We start from the raw sequence: 18,321 nt of genomic DNA, 5'->3' as shown, positions 1-18,321 counted from the left end.
AGCCATTTTTTTTCATTTTCTCTGCATCTTTGTTGTTTGGCACAGGGTTGGGGTTTCATTAAATGTTTGTTTGAATGCGTGGATGGATGAGTCCTGGTCGCAGGAAGCCTTGGAGTTGCGGCTGTAAAGCTAATACTCTCTGATAGAGAGTAAGAAGCCTATTTCCTAGGCTACCTGTCCTCACCTCACCATGAATTGTGTTTTGTAACTCTGTCTTTTCAGCATAATTCTCTTCACAGCTACCTAATTTATGGGAAATTTTTCGAAACTTTAGGTAGTTACTACACTTCATCGTGTGGTAGTTCAGAACAGATAAGGAGCAGGCAGGCGTAGGGGTTAAACCTGGATTGCCTATTGACTTACTCTGTACTTTTTTTTTTGTTTTGAGACAGTGTTGAAGACAGACACTAGAAAGAAATCCCACACTAGCTCAGAATTGTGTATAATAAAGGGTTATTTATTTAGGAGTAGACTCACAGATCACAGTCTTCTGCACGAACGAGGAAACAGGAACCAAATTCAGCAGCTGGAAGAGAGGTCAAGCGTGCTTTACATAAGCATTTATAGTGTAAGAGGCCACACCCAAGTGGATGGGTAACTTAAAGGCTATTGGCTGAAGGAGTTCCTACAGCACAGTGTTTCATTATGTAGTCCAGGTTGGCCCCAAATGTGAGATTCTTTTCCTTTAGCTTCCTGAGTGCTGGGATTCTAGAAGTCTGCCACCATGCCTGGATGGCCCTGTGGTTTTGGAAAATGATATAATCACTGTGATTTCAATTATTTCATTCTATAAAATGAAGGTCAATTAAATATTCTTCATAAGATTAAATAAAATAAGCTGTGTGAAATGTATATCAGAAAGCCTGCCCAAAGCAGTTGCTTAATCATGAAACATTTTTTATTATTATCTAAATCAAATTCCTATGAAAGAGGAGGAAAATTAAACATCCTTAGGAATGGTTGGTGGTCTCAGTGCCTGAGGAAGAAAGCAGTGGACTGGGGCATTAAATTCCAGGATTAGGTTCTGGTGATTTGAGTGAGAATGACCCCATAAACTCATACATTTGAATGCTTGGTCTATAGTTGGTGGAAATATTTGAGAAGGGTTAGGAGGTGTAGCCTTTTAGAAGAGATATGTTACTGGGAATAGGCTTTAAAGTTTCAAAAGTCCCATGCCTTTACCAGTTAGCTCTTTCTCTCTGTCTCCAACGAGCAGTTAAGATGCAAACTCTCGGCTACTGCTCCAGCACCATGATTCGCGGCCTGCTGCCACGCTCCCTCCCATGATGATCACGGGCTCTGCCATCCTGGGACCAGGATTAGTTGCTTTCTTTTACAAATTGCCTTGGTCATGGTGTTTTGCCATGGCATCTGAGAAGTTACTCAGACGCAAGTGGGAGACTCCTAAGCCAAACCTATTTCTCCCACCACCCGCTGTGAGCAGAAAGTCTAGTTTCTTCCACCATGTTTGCAGCGTAAATCCTGGTATCCTGAAGTCACGTGGAGACTTTCTGTGATTCTCAAGAGGTCAACAGAAGATCGATAGCCTCGTTACTCAGAACCATAGTATCCCTCAAGTCTTCAAGTTCTCTAGAGAGCACAGATAATTTGAAAATAGACAAACTCCGAGGAGGAAGTAAAGAAGCTAGAGGTATGCCTCCTTATTTCAGCTATGGCCTGGACAGTTTCTCATCCTCTTGCCCCGGAAAGAACATGCAACCCATCTCAACAATCTCACCTCACTGCCCAACCAGCACCCCACTTGCTCTAGGTACAACTCCAAGGCCTTGGAGAATAGAAACACCACCCTACCCGCTGGTCAGCTGATATCCTTGAAAGAAAATATGTTTCATATTCTAGAAACATTTTAACAACAAATTCATTAAAAAAAAAAAAGAAACCAATTCCACAACCCCACTTCCCTAATACAGACAACTTTTATTGTCACGTGACCCTCTTCTACCATCTCGGCTTGCAGAAGCCCCTAAAGAAGCCTTTCTTAATGATTTGTCGATGTTGCCGTGATGCTAAAGTTTGGAGAAGAAAATCTCCCAAACTCCAAATGCTTCCCATTAGTTAGTGGTGTGAAGTTCCTTCCATGATCAACAAGGCAACGAGAGATAATCAGTCTTGTGGTGCCTCTGTGTTTCAATTCCTGCCTCTCCTCGCCCATGGCAGCTGATCCTGCTCCTGTCTGAGGACCTGTGACTGTGCTCCTCTCTGTCAGGAGCTGGAAACTCCCCCCAGCAGTCACCAACCCATTCCTGTCTCTGCTCGAATTTTCTCCGTAGAGAGGCTTTCTTTGATTACCTTCTATCACCTTCCATTGATCTCTATCTGAGTTTAATTATCTTCATAGGACCTATGACCCCCCACCCCAGTCCCTAGAGCATTAGTTGGCCCAAGAGAGGAGCTCGTCTGCCTGCTGAATGATGTGTCTGCCTCTGTTTCAACAGAGGTGTGGGGAACTGGCTGCCTTCAGTTAGGAGAGGGGATTTAGTGACCAGAGAAGTTGGACTTGTTGTTTTAGAGTTCAGCCTCTCTGCTGTACTTCCCTGATAACACATGATAAATCAACAAAAATATCCCAATTTTTTCCCAGAAGTCTCTATAAAAATAATTTTAAAAATGGGGCTAGGAGATCACTGTATTGGTAAAGAGTTTGTCATGCATGCCAGGGATCCTGAGTTCAGATCCCCAACACTCATGTTAAAAGCTACGTATGGCAGTGCATGTCCATAATCCCAAGGCTAGCAAGGCAGCGGCAGGTGGATCCCTGGAACTTGCTGGATATCCTGCCTTGCCAAACTGGTGAGCTCCAGGTTCAGTGAGAGACTGTCTCAAAATAAATGAATCAATAATAGAAGGACTAAGAAGATGCTGAGCGATTGAGGGTGCCTGCTGCTCCTACAGAGGGCTCAGACTTGGTTCCCAGAATCCCTAGCAAGTGGCTCACAGTTGCCTTCATTCCCAGGGAAGCTGACACCCTCTGGTCTCTGAGGGCACTTGATAAATGTGGCACATAAACTCACACAGGCATGCCCACATAAATAAAATAAACAAATAAATCTTAAAAAGGTAAGGTAGGAAGTAAGGAAAGGAGATGCCAGATGTCAGTCTCTGCCCTCTACGTGCACATGTACATACGTGCTCATGTCCCTATGCACAAACACAAATACATATGCAGAAACACACACACACACACACATTCAAAATAACATTGTCCAACAATAAATTCACCATAAGAGAGTTGTCCACTAATATATCACTGTATCGCCGGAGGACAAGAAGATTAATTGAGAGGGGCGGTGGTGGCGCACACCTTTAATCCCAGCACTCGGGAGGCAGAGGCAGGCGGATCTCTGTGAGTTCCAGGGCAGCCTGGGCTACAGAGCTAGTTGCAGGACAGGCTCCAAAGTGGCACAGAGAAACCCTGTCTCAAAACAAAACAAAACAAAAAACTACAAACATTAATGGGAGGATATGGCTTAGTATGTGATACTGTTTGAATATGGTTTGTCCATTGAAATTCACACTGGAGTTTGATCTTCATTGTGAAGCTTAATCAGATGTTTAGAGAAGGAGTCTTGGGAGATGAGTTCGGTTTGGATAAGGCAAATTGGATAGAACTCCAGAGATTGAATCCCAGTGGGTTTTTAAGAAGCCGGGAATGGGGGGTGGGGCTGCCTTTGCCTCAAGATGCCCTGTGGCCACCTTGGGACTCTGCCAGAAAGGAGACCATCAACAAATATGGCTCCTCTGACTTTTACCTCCAGAACTCTGAAAGGAAAGAAACCGCTTTTCTTTACAAAGTAGCGTTCCTCAGCTATTTCACCATAGTAACTAAAGCGACTGAGGGAGACAGAGAGGCACCCACAGCAGGCTTGTTCTGATAGACTCAGGAGTGCTTCCTTGCTGCCCCGCCTTCCTCCTCTCTTCTGCTCCCTTCCACCCAGGCAACCATCTCTGGTCCTCTGCTTAGATTCCTCTGATACCGCCAGCTTCTTAAACACGCCCATTCTCTACCTTTAGGATAGAATTCTGAAATCAGGTGCCCAGGTCACTAGCTCCCAGGCCACACTGGGGCTTCATTTAAATACTTTTTTTTGCAGCCTGGGAGTTTCCAGGGTGGGGCAAGGAGTGAAGAGCCAGGGAGAGAACTTCTGCCTCCAGTTGGTCTGTGTACTGATCTTGGAGGGCGTCTCTTCTCCCCTCATTCTTTGTTCTGACCCAACTCACGCCCCAGGAGAGTAGTCACCTGTCCTTCAACAATGTTTCCTTTTCCGGTCGCAAACACTATTCCTAGAAATCCCGCTGGTACTCTAGTTGTCAGAGAACTCCCTCGTTCCCCCCACCCCCACCCCCGCCAAGATTTTATGATCTTTGATATTTTTTCTTTCTTTCTCTCTCTTGCTGGAGGATGGGTGGAAGGTAGGGCTTCCGTCATTAGAAGGAACTGAGCAGGCTGGCACCCGCCACGGAAAGCACAATTAAGGATGTTCACAGCAGGAAGGCTGCTCTCCAGGAAGCACGGAGAGCTGTCAGGACAAGTGACCTTTCTAATCACGCCTGACATTTCACAGTCTTGAAGGCGGAAGAGCTGCCCTTATTCTGGAGGCGAGATGTTACTCTGTGTCACCCCAGACACCTGCGGTCTGAGGTGCGCGATGAATCAGAGCATGCAAAGGGTTTTGTTTCCCTGGGGAAAGAGAATATACTGAGCCAGAGACCGAGGTGGATGGCAACCGCGTCTAAACCTGGGACAGAGAGGTGCTGGGGAAGAATATCACCTCCCCTGAGTAACAGTCTGCTCCCAAGGGCTCAGGTGGCCAGGCTGAGCAAACAAGCCCATGGGGAGGAAACCAAAGAGGATTACCTCCCAGCCCCTTCCCGCCCCTTCCCACCCCCAAAGTAAGGGCTGCCATGATTCACATTTGACCCATCTCAATATGAAAACAGCTTTGATTCACACACACACACACACACACACACACACACACACACACACACAAATGTATGTGTATATGTGTATATATATATATATATATCTTATTCTAGAAAAGGCCACAGAACATATATAAAAGATAAGAAAAGTAAAATTACATTTAATCTTATCGATCAGATAACTGCTGTTAATATTTCAAGGACAGCTGTTGAGAGCGTTGACTCAAGTCTGCAGTCCCCAAAGTGGGGAGGCTGAGGTAGGTCTCGGGTTCAAGGCCAGCCTGGACTTGTGAGTGGCATTTTGTCACAAACAAAAAGAAGGAAAAGAATGTTTTGAGGACATCACATACACAGTATTTTTTAAAGATTTTTTGTGTGTTCATGAGTATTTTGCCTGCAGGTATGTAAGAGTCCTACATATGTGCCTGGTGCCCACAGAGGTCAGAAGAGGGTGTTAGATCCCCTGGAACTGGAGTTACAGATGGGTGTAATCTGCTCTGTGTGCTGGTAAACCAACTCTGGTTCTCTGCAAGAACAGTCAGTGCTCTTAAGATCTGAGCCATCTCTCCATCCCCCTATATACAAAATTTTAAAACCTAATTGAATGTTATCATAAATGCTATTTTGAAAGGTGCAGTTTTTAAACTTAGCATCCTGAGCACACTTCCATGTCAGCTAAATGCAAGCTGAACAAAGTTATTCTCAATACGTTCGCTGTGATCCATCCTGGGAAGAGATTTTCTGGGTTTTGTTGCTGTTGTTGTTACATCCCCACAGGGCTGCACTATACCTAGAGAAACTGCAAAGTCAGGTTAACATATACAGTGAAACTAGCTAGTCCCTTGGCCATTTCCCTGCTGCAAACAATCCAGTTAATATATTGCCTTCAGATACAGCTGGCATCAGCTGTCCAATGGTTAACAGATAATGCACTTGGTCTTAGCCAAAAGGCTGAGAAGCGCTGACTCTGATTTTCAGTTGTGGCAGAATATTCTAGAGTGAATGTCCTCATGGTTAAATATCCTTATGGAACGGAGTGTACTTTCTTATGCTATATTTCTAGATGTGGACTTGCTGAGTTGAAGAACATGAATACTTACCAACGCTTTGCTGTCAGTCCTCTAGACAGTCAATGCCACCAAAAAGGGAGGGTCTCCTAGAGGTTGAGATTTATCTTTTCCTTAAATCTTTGACATTTTCAGGAGTAAAAGTGATATACTTCATTTGTCTGAGTGGGTCTTTTCTTTCTTCCTTCCTTCTTCCCTCCCTCCTTCCCGTCCTCCCTCTCTCTCCCTCCCCCCCCTTAATTTCTTTCTTTGTATTTTTTGTGTCTGGGCTGCTTTGCCTGCATGTTTGCCTGTGCATCACATGGGAGCCTGGTGCTCATGGAGGCCAGAAGAGGGCATCAGATCCCCAGAACTGAAGTTACAGAGGGTTATTAGCTGTCATGTGGGTGCTGAGATTTGAATCTGGGTCCTCTGTGAGAAGAGCAAGTGCTCTTAACCACTGATTCAACTCTCCAGTCTTTGAATGGGTATTCCTACGTGTCAGAATTTAAAAGATTTTTCTGTGTTTCCTGGCCATTTGAGTTGTTTATTTTGTGAATTCCCCCTGACCTTCATTCCCCTTTTGGTAATGCCAAAACTCTCAGAGATTTAGTTTTAAGCAGTTTCTGCATAGTAATGAGAACTATTTGTTATCACTAAATCACATTTTCCCCCAATTTAACCACTGCCTTCATTTCCATGGGGGTTCTGCCATGAAGACATTAAAGTCTTCCGATGCTGTCAGAATAGCATGGAGTTTTAGCTTTAACAAAGACTCGTAGTTGTGACAGCCTTCTTTATCCTGTGACCTTTTCTTTCTTTATTCAGCCTTTACTTCCCCCGCTAGACTGCAAACTCTGCAGAGGACAGAAGGAAACATTTACTGTGTTTTCTTCGTGTTTGCTGTCATTCTCTCGGTAGCCGGGCCCTTCTGGCCACTCTTTTCCTGTCTTCTTCACTCCTCCTTGTATCTCTGCAGAGGACTCTTCCTGGTCAGCCTCTTGGGATGCATCTGTCAAGCCAGTTCTTCTCTCTCCCCTCAATCTCATTTCCTCCATGACCTTTATTTTAAGAAGAAGCATAGTACCGCTCGTCTATCCAATATTTGCTTCCCCAACTAGACTATAAACTCCACGGAGGGCAGAAGTCACAGCTATTTTGCATTCTCAGCGCCTAAACCAACATCTGGCATATGGCATAAACACAAAAGGAATTTGTTAAAGGTCATTGAATGTTAAGTCCATCTAAAATTTATTTTGGTATAAGGTATGCACTAAAGATTTGGTTTAAATTTTTCCAGATGGCGTCTTGTGATTACAGGGCACAGCGACAAAGCAGAGGAGCTTTCCGCTAATCCTCATTTCATTTGACACCAAGACATGAAACCCAGGATGCAGGAGGGGGTGGAGTTACTGGCTCTCCTTCCTTCCATCCCCATCGGCCCTGTCTTTACAGTGACTCCCTCAGTCCATTATTGTCTTAGTCCAAGGCTTATTTCAGGGCTTAGCCTGGAGAGGATCCTTGATTAATGGTGTTGACTTGCTGATTCAAGTCACTCCAAGGGCAGGGAAATCCGCTATCCTTGATGTGATTCATTCCCAGTAGCCTCTGGAAACCCCGAGGAATCTCTTCTCCCTCCACAACACTGCCACACTAGGTTGTTCTGTGCCCTCCAGTTCTCTAGCTTCACTTCTAAAAGTAATGAACATGACAACAGACCTGGGAAGCTGCCAAGGCAAAAAGGGGAAGATGGCGAGCCCTGCCCACATGTGCTTTGAAAGTTTCAGCTGCCACATGGTGTCACATCCATTTACCCCTTCAAAGCTCTCCCGGGAGGCTGATGAGGTGGCTCGGTGGGTGACGGTGTCTATACCAAACCCAACAACTCGAGTTCTGTCTCAAGAACCAACATAAAGCTGGAAGAAGAGAACCAATTCCTCCAGGTTCTCCTCTGACCTCCACACATACAGTAATAAGATAAAATAAAAAGAGAAAACCGTACCTGTGAGATAGCTCCAGCAGCCTCATATCAGGCCTTGGGAGGTTCCAACTCTAAAAATTTATCGACAGTGAGTTTCGTTCCCAATTTATTAAGCTACTAACACCAGATGTCAAAGAATGGTAGAAGTAACAAAAGGATCTGCTTCTCACCATTTACAACGTCTTAATGAACTCCTAATACTCAGAGACGTCTAACTTACTCTAATACTAATCCTCAAAGGGAAATAATTAAAAAAGACATCAAATATCATTTCCCTTGAAAACAAGGAACTCACAGGGAAGAGCCAATTGTACTCTTAAAACTTATTAAATGTAGAGGCCGAAGAGCTGACCCAGTGGGTAGAGGTGCTTGCTCCAAGCCTGGTGACCTGAGTTCCATCCTCAGAACACACTGGGAGAAGGAGAGAACTGACTCCTAATGTGTTCTGTGACCTCTGCTTGCACCCTGTGCTTCCTGCTCCCTCCCTCTCTCTCTCTCCCTCTCTCTCTCTCTCTCTCTCTCACACACACACACACGCACACGCACGCACGCACACACACACACTGAACAAGGGAAGCTGGACTGCTGTTTAACACTTCACCTTTGATTCTTCTAAAACCATTTGAGTGGTTTTGTTAGTAGCGGTTTTCCTGTTTTATTTATCTGTGGCAGAGGCAGAGAGCAGCGTATCCTTGCTAACCAGCAGCCATCAGGCAAAGCATGCTGATGCTTCTTCCGTGCTGATCTGAGGTCAACTCCTCCATGAGACGGTGTCTCAAGTAGTCCAACCTAACATCAAACTCACCTTGTAGACCAGGATGGTCTTTTTGTTTGCTTGTCTTTCCAGACAGGGTTTCTCTGTGTAACAGTCCTGGCAGTCTTGGAACTCTGTAGACCAGGCTGTCCCCGAACTCACAGAGATCCACCTGCCTCTGCCTCCCAAGTGCTGGAGTTGAAGGTGTGTGCCACCACTGCCTGGCTGGGATGGTCTTAAACTCCTGGTCCTTCCTCCTCCTTCTAGATGTCGACCTTCCTTATTCTTTATAATTGTACAATGCACATTGGAGGAGAGTGGTAACCTTAGAATAGACGTTGGGAAATGTCGATTGCCCAATTCTAGAAATCAAATCCCTAAAAATTAACTGAAAACATGACCACTAGATGGGAATGATGACAGAAATAACTATTTCAGTGAAGATTTTGCATGTGTGAAACTTTAGTTAAATACCACCTTTGGGATTCTAGACTTTGCTTCTTTCTTATTGTGGGAAACAGAAAGTCTCCTGCAGACAATAGTATTTTTAAGATGACAGAAGGTCAAAAGATGCTTCCTTTGGTTTAAAAAGCAGCCAAACATTCTTCACATGGGTCCCTAGGATGTCTATTGTCAATATGGAGTCTTGATCGTTTTTATCAACATGATAAAAACGCTATTATTAAACTAAAAATATAATACAAAAATTTTAACCCAACTTATTAAATCCAAAAACATTCAATTTTGTAAATAGTGAAAAGATATAACTCAACTCATCAAGCAGATACTGTGTGCCCCTAATACATCCATTATAAATAAGAAGTTAAAATGATGCTGAACGACTGTTGCAACAACTGTTCCGCAGTCTGGGTGGGAGAATAAAGAACTATATCTCTAGACTAGGATTTCCCAGCAAACTTTCAAATACCCCAGGGATTCAATCTTTTGCAAATCTCAGCTGAAAACGCTTACTGCGTGGTCGTTTGGTAACGTGCTAAAATGAGACAGACCCCAGTGTTGATAATAAGGATGTGATCTTAAAGTTTAGGATTCTTGCCACAGTGTCAAGAATTGTCTGCAGCAATGCTTCTGTGGGTTATTTAACAATAAAGAATATTCTCCCAAATCTAAAAAGGATCCAGAGTTTGACTCCAACTTTTATTTTTAAATATCTCCTAAGAAAAAGAGATTATAAAGGAAATATCCAAGTACTAGCCCTGTTTATCTCTAGGTGATAGGGTTATAGGTAAAAAGTCACAGGTACAACCTCCACCAATCCGAAATCAAAGATTAGGAACTTTCCTTGTGTGGTCTATCGTTGTCAACCAATATACAATGCAAACCTTTCAATCCAACTAATCAGATTCATTTGTTCCTTGGGTGGTCAGGAACAGCCATGATGTTTCTAGAGAATTGAAGAAGCATAACGACTGTTTCTTTGGTTTAGGGAAAGGGTGACACACGTCAACCATTGGAAAGTTCTCAGCCCCACCCCACCCCCCCCCAGGGCTTTGGACCCTGAACTTTATTTTGCCCTGCAGGTAAAATGAAGTCTGAAGTCAAAATGGCAGTACTCAAGCTAAGGTGCTTTTGCCTGCTCCCTTCATTCCCCCTTCGTCTTGTGACTAATGAGACGAATCTTGGTCTAGGGGCGCGAACAGGGGATTGCACTGTGCCCTGAGGAACATGAGCTCGACAGGGCCTAGGCGATCTTGAACAAAGCACTTAATGACATTGACAACACAGGGGACAAACAGCAGAACACAGAACGGAAGGGTTGGGGGACCTATCAGACTTGTGAGAAGAGTCAGTCAGGGGGATCAGCTGGAAAGTGATTGATACCAGCTAGGCCTTTGCTCTCTTTCCTCCTCCCTAGTGAGGAGAGTTCCTGTAAGTTTTGTTACCGTCTCTCTATAACACCTGAATAGATGGCATCAAAGCACCGTATTTCTCCCAGGGCCACGCGTAAATCTCCCTCCTGAAAGAAAAGTAGGTCCAGTCCATGGTGGTTTCTCAGGACGATTACAGCCAGTGTGTCAACTTGATTTTTCAGGAAAGAGAGGAATGGAGGTGGGAAATATCTCTGTCAGGTTGCTCACCTAGGAGTCCCCAGGGATTAAGGCTGCTTTTCCAAGGGCTGCTAACTCTGCAGTCGCTGGTCCTATCAGGAGGGGGACAAGTACAGGAGGCACTCTCCTGGTGCCTAGGAAGCCCGTGGTCCCCACATACATTCTCCTTGCCTCCCCTCCATAGTCTATGATGACTTGAGGCACAATATGAACGGATACACCAAGCTCAGGCTTGTCATTTTCAGTGAAACATCCTAGGGAGAGGCAGGGGATCAAGTCAAAGGTACAGGCAAGCCAAGCTGATGTAGGGCTCTTCAAGAGGGTGTTTTGGTTTAGGGTAGCCCATTCTTAAACTGTAGGCTGAGAGTAGTCTAGGGCCACCCAGGAGTGGGTTACAACTAACAAACAGGAAAAAGGGACACAGATCAGTCTTTTATCAGTCTTATCTCTCGAGGGTTCCGCTGGTCCTGTTAAACTGTAGTCTACCTTCTTCCAGCATCTGTGACGAACCTTCTGTCAGAAACCGGTTTCAGGTGGGTATGACATCAAAGGGAGAAGTCAGGATCACAATGTGAGGGACCCAGAGTCTCTTTTGGATGATGTTTCACCCAGACCTGGTCTCCCAGTTGGTGGTTGGTCATGTGGTTTAACGGGCGGCAGATCACATAGGCAGGATGCAAAGCCATGGAAACACCCCGTTATGAGTTCTTCATATCACATGTATTGACTGGAGTAAGACAACGTTCGACACCTCAGAAATTAAATAAGATGTAAGTTTGGGGATATTGGAGGGGGCCTCTCAGACGTTATTTCATGGGGGTTAGACCCTCCATCTAAGGGGTGTTTCTGACCTGAAGGAGGGCAAAGGGAAGGTCCAGCCCTCACCAGTCTCTAGGGTTAATTTAGTTAAGGTTTCATTTGTTTCTCCCTGTCCTACATTTGCTGGACTATCCTAGAATGCTTGACATACAAACACCAGGTTCCCCCGAAGGGAATTTGCCCTTGACCTAGCACTTTCAGCCTGTTAAGGGGAGATGGGGGCGTGATACTTTCCTCCGTAACTGCTTTCAGCTGAAATTGGGGTGTCAGCTGTCAGGGCCCAGGGAGGTCAAAAGGCTAGGTAAAGGCACGGCACTGGGGCATTTATCAGAAGCAGCCAATTAGCCGATCCAGATGAAGCGACAGGAAGCAATCGTGTGGGCTGGACTGGCTCACATTGGCTTTCAACAGTCCAGAGCTCAGTAGTAAGGAGTCTGCTCCCTGGGTGGTCAAATCTGCGGAGGCAAACAGACTAAGTCCAGAAGTTAAAATTTAGAAGCTTAAAAGAAAACCTCAGATTTTTTAAAAGAACTTTTGCTTACCTGGAGTCCGTTTGACCTGTGACAGGTGGATTCAAGCCTTATGACCTTTTAGACTCCCTGAAGCGTACATGAATTTTTAGTTCACCAAAGGAGATAAAAGTTCTAGGTGTACTAGCATTTCCATTGTACTGAAATCCACACTGTAGGAAAAAACAGTCAACAGGTGTCTATAAAATAGCTGGAACAGCTTTACACCTTGGAGACATAGCAAAAGTGACAGCTTTGGGTCAGCCTGATGAAATACACCTTTGACGTCTATATTTAGCAGACAACCAAAGGAAATTTAAAATCTTGAGCTGATGACTGAATGAATGGTGAGCAGCCAGGGTTCTATCAGTTTATTCAAACTTTGTTCATTAAATGTCAGAACTCCGACCCTCTGGAACCTCAGTGGGACAACATACTCTTCAGTGAAGTTTGCAAGTCTTACAGGTATATAAGATTAATGTCTAAGACCAACTGCTCTGTCAAACTTTCATGTTTCTTTGGTTGCTATGGGAACATACAGAGAAACATAACCAGAAAAAAAACCTATGATGCACGCTTCACAGGGTCGCTAGACCAAGCCAACTCTATGATTCTCCGCAATTTCTTTTATCTTTCCGTTTCTTCTGCCTTATACTTATTAGCATTTGGCATTTCATATATGGACTAATTAGGTGGTTATTATCTTTTTCCCCAACATCATTAGAAAGTGTACTATACCAGAGGCCAGAGTAGTTATTATTAAGAACAATCTTTGCAAGGCATACTCTTCTAGAGAAAAATTATGTCTGAAATCTGCTTATTCTTTAAAGAAGAAGCTTGTAAGCAAGACAAACTTGTTTTCATAACAATAGACCTAGTAGCTTTAACTAATGAACTGATTAGTGAGTAACAAGGTGGCTACAGTTTTGAGGGAAGGCATTGATTGTCTGTTATTGCCCAGCTGAGAAAGCTACAGTTAACTTAGCCATCAATGTCAGAGATCTGATATTGGCCTGACCCAAACAACCCTGGCCTGTTTTCAATTATTTGTTTTAGGCTTTAGATTGAAAACATATAAGAGGTTAGATAAAAAAAAAATTTTCCTATACTTGATTATATTAGTACTTAACATGACTCATGTTATGTTAAGTGTAGTTCTGAACGTCTCAACACTTAATCATCTTTAAAAATGATAATTTCTGAATTGAAGCTTTCAGCACCAATCTAAGACTTTTAACATATAATCTACAAAGAGACTAGGTACTTTCCTGATTCTTACATAGTGTACCATTATAGAATATAATAGTTTTTTTTATATGAGTCAGTTTACCAGAATAGCTACAGCTTAACAATGCTAGCAAAAACAAGGTTAGACATAATATCTTTAAACCAGTTTTTATAAGATTAAATAAATCTTAAGTAAGGAGAGACATTTTTTTCTTTTTTTTAAAATTAGTACTATGTGAAATACTACATCATTTAGCATTTCACAAAAGGGGGTGTGTTTTTATATTTACTTATTTATTTTTATTGAGCTCTACATTTTTCTCTGCTCCCCTCCCTGACTCTCCCCTCCCCTTCAACCCTCACCCAAGGTCCCCATGTTCCCAATTTACTCAGGAGATATTGTCTTTTTCTACTTCCCATGTACAGTAGATCCATGTATGTCTCTCTTAGAGTCCTCATCGTTGTCTAGGTTTTCTGGGATTGTGATTTGTGGGCTGGTTTTCTTTGCTTTATGTTTAAAAACCACTTATGAGTGAGGCATGTGATAATTGTCTTTCTGGGTCTGGGTTACCTCACTCAAATGATGTTTTCTGGCTCCATCCATTTTCCTGCAAAATTTTCTACTGTATAGTACTGTGTAGTACTCCATTGTGTAAATGTACCACATTTTCCTTATCCATTCTTCGGTCGAGGGGCATTTAGGTTGTTTCCAGGTTCTGGCTATGACAAACAAAGCTGCTATGAACATAGTTGAGCACATGTCCTTGTGGCACGATTGAGCATCCCTTGGATATATACCCAAAAGTGGTATTACTGGGTCTTGAGGAAGGTTGTTGCCTAATTTTCTTAGAAATTGCCACACTGACATCCAAAGGGGCTGGACCAGCTTGCATTCCCACCAGCAATGCAAGAGTGTTCCCTTTTCCCCACAGCCACAAAAGACGTTTTCTAAGCCAGTGGTTTTCACTTTCTTTTGTGGTGGATTGCTATGCAAATATCTGAAATGTAGGCAACCCTGGGCTGCTCCTGTAAAAAGGTCTTTTCACCAAAGGTTGAGAAACTGTTCCAAGTTCTTTATCAGAGTTTTTAAGGTTACTTACTACATCTTACTACACTGTAAGATAAAAATACCCTTGTTTCTGCTGCTTAGCAATTGTGGCCCTAACTTTAGTTGGCTGGCGACTACACCGGAGGTTTGGAATTCCAGTGTAGTATTGAGCCTTTCTCAGGGTGAGCCTTTAAATATAAAAACCATGTTTTGGGTTGACATATTCCAGTTAACAAAAATAGTCAGTCAGAAGCAGAACTAAAGGGGTTAAAAAACAAGGTAGACACTCATGGATTAGGTCTTTGCTTTACGATTACCTATGAGACCCTCTGACTATTAACCTTACATTAATATTTTAAGCTATCTCTTTCTGTTACAGATATTACAGATTTTTAACCATACCCAGTAATGTATGGTTAAATTATTTTCTAGCCAATAATTTCCCAGCTGTTCTGCTCTTGTTCTTTCTATCCACCATTTTTTTTTTTTTACCCCAGACATAGAGACTTTAAAAGCAAGTCTGGGTCTGAAAAGGGGTGGCCTATACCCTGTTTCCAGAGCCAACCCTTTATTAAGCAGAACAGCATAAAACAATTTTAATATCATTCATACTCAATAGACATTTGAATCCCCTTTTCAACAGTATCAATGGACAGAACTCCCAGAGGTAAATTCTGAGTCCAGGTGACAGGCTGTATGCAACAGTAACTGCTGAGCTGTATCTAAGACACGGAACACAGTAACCTCATACATTCAAGATCAGACAGAAGTAGACATGCAGAACCACATTCATGCCTTCAAAACAGATAGACAAGGCTTTCCTGACTTTCTCCAGCTGTGATTTCGAAGGGGAGAGGCAAAGAATTCAGTTCCCACGGTGTTGCAGTGGGAGCCGCTCCCGACTTTGCCACCGGAGACTGGGTAGTTAAGCTGCCCGCTAATCCCAAATCACTCCTTCAGTCTCGACTTCAAGGAGTCAATGTGTAGTCCTCCAAAAACAGAACTTTTTTAAAAAAGTTTCCGAAGCACTGTAGTATGAGATCTAGGGGCATAGAAGATAGTTTTCCCCATAATTTTAAAGTATAAAACAAGACAGAGACCAACACAGAAATGCAACATCACAAAGAGAAACTAGTTGCAGACAACAGAGATGAAAACGGACAAATAGACAGGCAACGATAACACAAACGGACAAGATGAACAAAACATTGGCCAACAAGGACACCATCCCAGTCTCATGGCCTGGGACCCAGATCCAAGCTGGGGAACCCTTGAGATTCTGTCCTGTGTGGAACACCGATTCTTGGATACTGCCCCACCTGGAACAGATCCCATCTCTCTCACAACTGAGAGCTGGGGTTCGGGTTCAAGCTGGGAACCCCTGGAATTAAAGAGGTGTACCTTCCCTTCCCGAATTCAAGCAGTGTTGCCGCATCTGGCCTCCTTACTGAGTCCAAACTCTGGAGCAAAACCCTTAACTCGCCCTGGAGGACTCCGCCTCCGCCTATGGGACTGCTAGATCCCGTTCCTCAGTGGGGCATCTCAGTGGAACTTCAAAATGTTACACCTAGCGTGCTATGCCCCACAAGGAAGGAGAGACAACCCTTAAGGGTTCCGAAGATTGTATTAAATCACCACGAAAGCTGGTTATTGATTGATCAGGGCTTCAGGATAGGACTCAGAGTTTTTTTCCCTCCTGACAGCCTCCAGCAGGGGCAGAAGCAGGATTTATAAGCACAAACATCATAAACGTGTTGCCAAGATGCAGTCAATTTTCACCAATCAGAAATCAAAGATTAGGGGTTTTAGGTATGTGTTCCATCATTGTTAACCAATATACAGTGCCAACCCTTCAGTCCAACCAATCAGATTCATTTGTTCCTTCTGTGGTTAGGAACAGCCCTAATGTTTCTAAAGAACTAAAGATGCATAGCGACTCTTCTATGGGAAGAGGGTGATCTGCGACTGGAGCGTTCTCAGTTGTATTCCACCCTACAGGTAAAATGGAGTCTGAAGTCAAAATGGTAACACTCAGGCCAAGGTGCTTTTGCTTGCTTCTCTTACTACATCTGACTAAATTATACTTTCCTTGTTAATATTTTCCACATTCTCTAAATCAATATTACTTTTTTATTTTAAAAGAAGAAACAAAGAGCTACAGGCAACTGAAGAATACCAAGAGAGGAGAGTTAGTTAATAAGCCACTTACTGGATTATGAAGTTCCAAGTGGTCATCCCTGCAATCATATACATACAAGAAACACCAAATGGACACAGCATATTTTGATTATATATTTATACATTTATGCATGTATGTAGCAATAAAGAAAAATAGGCTATGAATTTGAGAGGGAGTGGAGGGGATATGGGAGGGATAGGACGGAGAAAAGGGGAGGTGGGAATTGATATAATTATATTTTAATTTTAAGAATATGCTTCCTAAAAATAAAAACAAGGAAGACTAATTTCCTGCTTATCTCCCGCACACACCTTAGTAATGTTAACATGGTCATGTGCTGTATTGAGTCTTTCTGTCCCTGCAGCCAGCTCCCAGATGATGACCTGAAGACTTCTTATTAATTATGGAAACTTGGCCTAACTAACTCTTACAACTTAAATCAACCCATCTCTATTAATCCATGCTCTGTCACATAACGCCCATCCTGCTTCCTCTGTGTCTCTTGCACGCACCTAGATTCCTCCTCCTACTTCCTCTCTCTGCCCGGAAGTCCTGCCTATACCTCTTACCCTATCCATTGGCCGTTCAGTTTTTTGTTACACCAATCACTGCAATACATCTTCACAGAGCGCACAAATATCCCACAACGATGGGTTATGTTCACTAAATCCAGACGTGTTCCTGTGGTGTTCATGTCAACCACATACCTGCCACGTGCAGGGTAAAGCCCTTTGGGACATGGACAACCAGAGATGATAAAGGGAGGTCTGTGATGAATAGATCAAAACCCAATGGACATGGGAAACTTAAAATTCATAGGCAAGATCTGGAAGTCAGGTTAGCTGCCCTGAAGAAGACTCACTCTGTGTCACCCTAGAAGACAAAGGCACAGGCTGGGGAGAGCAAATGGCACAGATTTCTGTTTGAAACAGTGTCAGCTGCCTCGTGGCTGCAATTGCCCTCAGTGAAAGAGCAGTCTCTGTGGGGAGGGACACTCATGTCTGCAGCTAAAGCTAGATAGTGACAACACTGAGAGATACCTATTATTATTATTATTATTATTATTATATCGCGGAGTGACTGAGTGGGTAAGTGCCTCCCAGCGTCTCAGCAGACCCATAATTTATTCTTTCTCTATCATAAAATGGAGAGTCCTGAACATGCCCCTTTCCTGTCCCTGTCTCCCAGCCCCCTCTCTGTTTTGAAGTAGGCACCAGTGCCATTTGAGATAGGTGATATTTGTTTATGGGCCAGTGCTCTGGGGCTGGGAAGCAGCTACCACAGGTAGAGCATTTCTGGTTGCAACGACAGACAACCAACAAAAATTACGTCATGCAAAACAGAAAGAAATTGGCCAACACTCGGGGAAGCCAAAGGGAGCCAACTCTGTACTGCATGGGCTAAAGGCTGTGTTTCTATTTCCTGCCCTTGGTCTGTGGAGCTGAGTTTTGCTGCAGGAGACATCAGGCCTGTTTGTGTGGAAACAAGATGGTTTCTGACAGCCTAGATTGTATGTTGCACTTCTAGCTCATGGCTTCAGCGTTTAGTAAGACTGTTCTGCCCATACAGCTTAGGAAATGGCCTTGAGAAGACCAGCTTCTAGATCTTGGTCATGAGACCTATTCCTGACTCATCGATGTATCCCAGGAATAGGAGTCCTTGTCTTAGTTAAGGTTCTTTATATGTGCACACTCAGGACCAGGATGCCCTGGGGACAGAGTAGCCTTCTGAGGGCACCACAAGGA

General features: G+C 43.6%; 1 protein-coding gene and 1 non-coding gene across 2 annotated transcripts in view; one reads left to right on the top strand and one right to left on the bottom strand.

The window, feature by feature from the left end:
* Marchf4 (membrane associated ring-CH-type finger 4) overlaps positions 1 to 18,321 on the top strand; it is a 130,324-nt gene that overhangs the window by 49,707 nt on the left and 62,296 nt on the right. The gene's annotated exons all lie outside the window — the stretch shown is intronic.
* Positions 5,719 to 5,907, bottom strand: LOC125416489 (U2 spliceosomal RNA). Its single transcript, XR_007236904.1, has one exon. It is a non-coding gene; the product is annotated as a U2 spliceosomal RNA (small nuclear RNA).

This window comes from Myodes glareolus, chromosome 1 (assembly GCF_982192425.1).
Source record: "Myodes glareolus chromosome 1, mMyoGla1.1, whole genome shotgun sequence".
Lineage (NCBI taxonomy): Eukaryota > Metazoa > Chordata > Mammalia > Rodentia > Cricetidae > Myodes > Myodes glareolus.
This window is presented reverse-complemented; position numbering and strand designations above follow the sequence as displayed.